General features: G+C 38.2%; 1 long non-coding RNA gene across 3 annotated transcripts; it reads left to right on the top strand.

Moving 5' to 3' along the window:
• Positions 1 to 432: 432 nt before the first annotated feature.
• On the top strand, positions 433 to 6236 carry LOC103876776. 3 transcript variants are annotated; one of them, XR_636153.4, is made up of 3 exons: positions 433 to 536; positions 3795 to 3964; positions 5829 to 6236. It is a non-coding gene; the product is annotated as an uncharacterized LOC103876776 (long non-coding RNA). The 3 variants fall into 3 exon arrangements; XR_004178203.1 differs by having other exon boundaries at positions 3789 to 3964; XR_636151.4 differs by having other exon boundaries at positions 3759 to 3964.
• The last annotated feature ends 267 nt before the right edge of the window (positions 6237 to 6503 follow it).

The raw sequence follows: 6503 nt of genomic DNA, 5'->3' as shown, positions 1-6503 counted from the left end.
AGTATGGAGCTGGACTGCTCTCCTGCTGGCCAAAGTCTAAGCCACAACTTCCTTGGGCCCCTAAGTGCTGCAGGTCGGAAAAAGCACCAGACGATGCTGTACAATCAAAAACAACAACAATGCCAGCTCTGAAGGGTTGTCTAGTTTAATGTTCCCAGATAATTAGCTCTAAAAGAGGACTCTGAATTTTCTGTGCTTTTTCAGCATGTAAATTTTTAGCTTTCCAAATCAGTGGTAATCATACTAATAACTACTTTGTGAAAATAGAAGAGATGTACTTCTGTAACCACTTGCAGTCTCAGTCTGGCCACTCTTCTGCATAACTTTTCTATTTTTAGCTACTATTCCAATTGTGATGTCATCGCCCCACTCCTCACACATTTACTGCCTACCCTCCGTGAAGTAGAAAGGGTGAGCAGAAGAACTGCAAAAATGTCAGTGTGCAGATTTTCTTGCTTTTAAGAGGTCTGACTTTATAAAGGGGAAGAGAAACAGAGTGGCTAGAAGAAGATGCAGTATTAAGTGAGAGATTTTTGGTGAGTCCCTGAGTGTGAGTTCATATGCATGTACATGTTAAGATCAGAGATAAACAAGTACATAAGATTGATAAGAATGACCCAAAAGAAAGATAGTATGAAGATGCAGAAAAGAGGAAATGAAGCTTTGGGGAATTGAGTTTGGCCACACTTAAGTCATTGTCCTCACCGTAGGTAATGCTGCTATAAGGCTCTATTTAACTCAGAGAGATAAAACTTTATGAAATAGAATTTTAAAGCAGTTTTTTCCAATTCTGTGAAGAAACTCATTGGTAGCTTGATGGGGATGGCATTGAATCTATAAATTACCTTGGGCAGTATGGCCATTTTCACGATATTGATTCTTCCTATCCATGAGCATGGTATGTTCTTCCATTTGTTTGTGTCCTCTTTTATTTCACTGAGCAGTGGTTTGTAGTTCTCCTTGAAGAGGTCCTTTACATCCCTTGTAAGTTGGATTCCTAGATATTTTATTCTCTTTGAAGCGATTGTGAATGGAAGTTCATTCCTGATTTGGCTCTCTGTTTGTCTGTTACTGGTGTATAAGAATGCTTGTGATTTTTGCACATTAATTTTGTATCCTGAGACTTTGCTGAAGTTGCTTATCAGCTTAAGGAGATTTTGGGCCGAGACAATGGGGTTTTCTAAATATACTATCATGTCATCTGCAAAGAGGGACAATTTGACTTCTTCTTTTCCTAACTGAATACCCTTGATTTCTTTCTCTTGCCTGATTGCCCTAGCCAGAACTTCCAACACTATGTTGAATAGGAGTGGTGAGAGAGGGCATCCCTGTCTTGTGCCAGTTTTCAAAGGGAATTTTTCCAGTTTTTGCCCATTCAGTATGATATTGGCTGTGGGTTTGTCATAAATAGCTCTTATTATTTTGAGGTATGTTCCATCAATACCGAATTTATTGAGCGTTTTTAGCATGAAGGGCTGTTGAATTTTGTCAAAAGCCTTTTCTGCATCTATTGAGATAATCATGTGGTTCTTGTCTTTGGTTCTGTTTATATGCTGGATTATGTTTATTGGTTTGCGAATGTTGAACCGGCCTTGCATCCCAGGGATGAAGCCCACTTGATCATGGTGGATAAGTTTTTGATGTGCTGCTGAATCTGGTTTGCCAGGATTTTATTGAGAATTTTTGCATCGATGTTCATCAGGGATATTGGTCTAAAATTCTCTGTTGGTGGGATTGTAAACTAGTTCAACCATTATGGAAAACAGTATGGCAATTCCTCAAAGATCTAGAACTAGATGTACCATATGACCCAGCCATCCCATTACTGGGTATATACCCAAAGGATTATAAATCATGCTGCTACAAAGACACATGCACACGTATGTTTATTGCAGCACTATTCACAATAGCAAAGACTTGGAATCAACCCAAATGTCCATCAGTGACAGACTGGATTAAGAAAATGTGGCACATATACACCATGGAATACTATGCAGCCATATAAAGGATGAGTTTGTGTCCTTTGTAGGGACATGGATGCAGCTGGAAACCATCATTCTTAGCAAACTATCACAAGAACAGAAAACCAAACACCGCATGTTCTCACTCATAGGTGGGAACTGAACAATGAGATCACTTGGACTCGGGAAGGGGAACATCACACACCGGGGCCTATCATGGGGAGGGGGGAGGGGGGAGGGATTGCATTGGGAGTTATACCTGATGTAAATGACGAGTTGATGGGTGCTGACGAGTTGATGGGTGCAGCACAGCAACATGGCACAAATACATATGTAACAAACCTGCACGTTATGCACATGTACCCTAGAACTTAAAGTACAATAATAATAAATAAATAAATAAATAAATAAATAAAAAAGAAATAGAATTTTAAAAGCCATTTATATCTACAGAGACCTAACTCAGCCCTTAGGCATGATTAATACTCCAGTGGACCTGACCCAAAGTGAAATCATTAAAGCCAATATGGTTCATATGTTGGATTGATTCATTCCTACAGGAGATAGAGAAATAAAGAGAATTATATAAATACAATGATCAATCCAAAAGAGGAACTGGAAAGTTTAAAACTCATCTTTAGCTGCCAGTGGAGGCTATCCTTTGATCTTAGCATATATAGCACTGATATCAATTAATCTCTTAATGTAGAGCAATACTTCTCTCTGATCTCATAGATCTAGTCCCTACCTGGATTCAATGATGCCGTGAGAAAGCACTTCAGCTTTAGTAGCAACTCACAGAGGCATAAGAGATGCCAGTAAAGTCCTTGGAGACCTCTCGCCTTATTGCCACTACTCACCCTGAGTAGACGGGCCGTGTGAAGCATCTCTTCTTTCATGGCAGATTTTAAAAGCATAATATTTGTATTTTGTTTTTGGGGGGTTGTTTTTGACCCTCAATTCACACCTCATGTCCCTCTTTTGGGTCCTCTGGAATCTTCACCAATCTCCAAAAAGTCAGCATACTGGGAAAACCTCCAGATCACTTTAAAATATCTATTCAATTAGGATTGCCCCACCCACCTCCTAACGACAGATATTTTATCCCTTTACAAACCAAAGCCCCATTCATTATTGCAGTGGCTTGCAACTGATGTTAGGAAGAAAGTAGTGTTCTGAAATCTTTTTGGAGTATGGCTGATTTTTAAGGAAATTTTGTCTGCCACCGGACATTCTCAGAGACTTGAACATTTTTGACTATAAATGCTGTAAAAGGGATTCCTATTCTTGGTGGGAGGTTGGACTAGACCCCTGAGGTCTTTTCAATCTCTAAAATTGGAAGTTATGAGTAACCTGTGGACCACTCAACTTTCTCGGTGTAATACATGTTTTTAAAGAGAAGGCTGAGATGATGAATATAGAGTTGGGTTTCAGGGGCCCATTCCCAGCTCAGAAACTGTTGGAGGGAAGACAGATCATATTTCTATTACTATTTCCACACCTGACTTAACACCAGCCCCAGGAAGACAATAATATATCATCTTTTTACTCAGTCAGGGTCAGATAAAGTCTATAAAGTTCAACAAAATGCCAGAGCTATCGTCATTTTTCTCTTCTCAATGTACTACCCAAGTCTCTGGGATTTTGACTCAATTACAATATAATTTAGGGTCAGGAGAAGAAGAGAACAGGACTGTTGTTAGTCTTGAAATTGGAATAGAGTTGTTCTATGAGATATTAGCAATTGTAGACAGTTAAACCATTTTAGGTTAACATCTCTACCTCCCTGGCGTTTAGCTGTTGGTAGAATGTGTTCTATTGTGGTAGCAACAGCTGCAGCAGCTGTGAGGAAATCACAGCCACCAACCAACCACTGGATAAATCAAGGACTGAAACTGGGATGAAAAAGTAAGTGCTTAACAGCTCTGGACTCAACAGGTGTCCTTAAGACGGACTAGAAGGAAGAAGGAGCAATGTTACAGAGGAAGTCACAAGAAAAATGGGTAAGCCTTTACATAATAGCGCTAATAAGATTTCCTTCTTCAGAAAACATGTAATTTGCTTTCCTTTTTCAGACAAGGTACTTGAGATATCTTATCCATTATTATCCAAGGCCATTTCTTTAGCAGATGAGAAATGACATATCTCAGTTTGACTCAAGATCACTCAACCCAGCATTATGAACAATTCCTTATGTTTTCTGAGCATAATTATTTCCTGTGGAGATGCAATAAGCAGCAGCTTTCCAAAATAACTCAGTCCTAACTCAGGCCTGCATGGGGTGGGTGATACTGGCATTCTCCAGTGTAATTTGAAATTTAAAATAATCTCACTTGGGCCTGGATTTCTGTAACTATTATAAGAATGTATTTTAGTTCATGTGGCTTAGAATTTGAAAACTTGGTCAAGAGACTGGAAAATCTCAGAGAGAGTGTTCACACTTGGACCCTTCCCATTCTGTCTCATCAGTGAATTTCCTTATAGAAAGATATTAACAAGAATACAGAGCACTTAGAGTTGTATAGGGTTCTCCTAGAAACTGAACAGGGGAGCCAGAGAGAAAGGTAGAGTGGGTCAGTAGGTGTAATATAGTAACTTGAATAAACGTGAAAACCTATGAATGTTTTGGGTAGTATTTTTCCAAAGAGTGCTGGTGGAAATCCCACCTGAGAAAAATCAATCACATAAAAACATGAATAATAGCAGCATTTATAAATATTATCTAGATTATTAGTAAAAATAACTCTATTGAGCAAGCTTAAAGGAGAAACAAAAGCAATATATTTCTTCAGTGAACAGAGAACCACTTAAGTGCCCAGTAAGGCCAGTGTACCTGGAATGCTGACTTCCTCCTTGGCTGACGCCTCTAGGATGGCCTCCCTGTGATCTGAATTCCTACCTTATTTTTCCTTTTCTCCTACTCCAACAAGATCAGTGTACTTTACTATCATAACCATGCATCAAGTAACAGGGCAAGGGCATGTGCAGAGAGGACCATGTCTGGCAGGTAGGATTGGCAGGAGGCAGTGTACTTATGCATGGACAAAAAAAAAAATGCTAAAGTTTTTAGTGAAAATAGCACACTCTATAGAACAATTTCTTTCTAATACGGATTGAGAATGTTGAAATGTAAGGGAATTTTCAGAACCACAGATAGTAAATTAGGTTGCTTAAATTTTGGCTAAGATTCTAAAAGAGAATGGATATCTTCTGGCAGATTCACAGGCAGTATAGAAAATTATTTGTTTCACCCCTTCTAATGACCTATTAGTTCTATTCTCTATCTTTACAGTATGTACCTTCTTGAGATCTAAGACATTGTCTCTAACAGCCTAACAAGTGTACTATAGCAAACATTAGGAGAAAACAAGATCAGGTATTTATGCTTTAAAGAAAATAAGTTTAAGGACTGCTCTTTTGTCATATTTCATCCAATGCAGAGGTTGGAGTTGAACTTTTTTCTTTTTGGTAGTCAGAGACATTTAGAATTAAACTCAGAATCTCTTTCAAGAACAGATTTGATTTCAAAAATGCTGCACAGCCTCTATTTTATTAAATGTGATCTTGCAAGCACCTGCAAACTTCTGAAAAATTACTATACCTCAAATCTCCCAAATCCAGTGTGCCTTTACAAAAAGAGAGAGAGAGAGATTAAGGACACTCTAAGTACTACATTCCCAGCAAAACACATAAGAGTGAAAGAGCATCACCTAAAGCCAGTCTGGTCATGGTTGAATTGCCACCCCAAATTAGTATTCATGAGGGTCTCCCTGACAAATGGAGTTATTATCCACAGATGCTGTAAACATAAATCACGAGGATATCATCAATAATGTTGTATTCTCTTTGTCCTCATTGTGTTTACAGATCTTGCTTTGAACAGCACATAAATACTTGGAGCATATTGTGGGAAACATGCCACTCATCTTATTAGGTTTCTCTGGCTCCAAGCTCTGACGCTGATCATCCCGACAGTGTTTGCCAACAACAAAAGAAGCCTATTGATCACATTACTTCTCTCTTTGGCAGCCTTTCTGCCCACGATTACCTTGCATCACTTGCCTTAAGCCAAATGTCACGGAACAACTTACCAGGGATGTATCTATCTAATACAGCAAAATAAATTACTATGAGTATAATTAGAGGAAAATCTTTTGGTATTGTGAATTGTTGACAATTTATAATTTTATTTCTTGGCATTAATGAACAGTCAAAATCAAAACTTACTTTGGAAGCTCCAGATCCATAAAATTGTACTCATTTACAATTTATTTTCTGAACAGTTTGCAGAGTCTCAAATATCTTGGAAACTGACCCATCAATCATTCTCAGAATCACTCTATGTAAGAATAGTTTTCTCTGCTGGTATTTTCGTTCCATAACAGAGTATCTCTATTGAAGTTTCCTGATAATTTTTCATCTGTGTCATAGCCTTCATTTCTCTTTAACTTACTTTGGATAGATACTATGAAAGGATACATTACTTTTTGTTTAAGTTGAAAATAATACTTTGCAGACCCAGAATTTAGGAATGTAACTAGG

Source organism: Papio anubis, chromosome 14 (assembly GCF_008728515.1).
Source record: "Papio anubis isolate 15944 chromosome 14, Panubis1.0, whole genome shotgun sequence".
Lineage (NCBI taxonomy): Eukaryota > Metazoa > Chordata > Mammalia > Primates > Cercopithecidae > Papio > Papio anubis.
The sequence above is the reverse complement of the archived record's forward strand: the minus strand, read 5'-3'. Positions and strand labels throughout refer to the sequence as shown.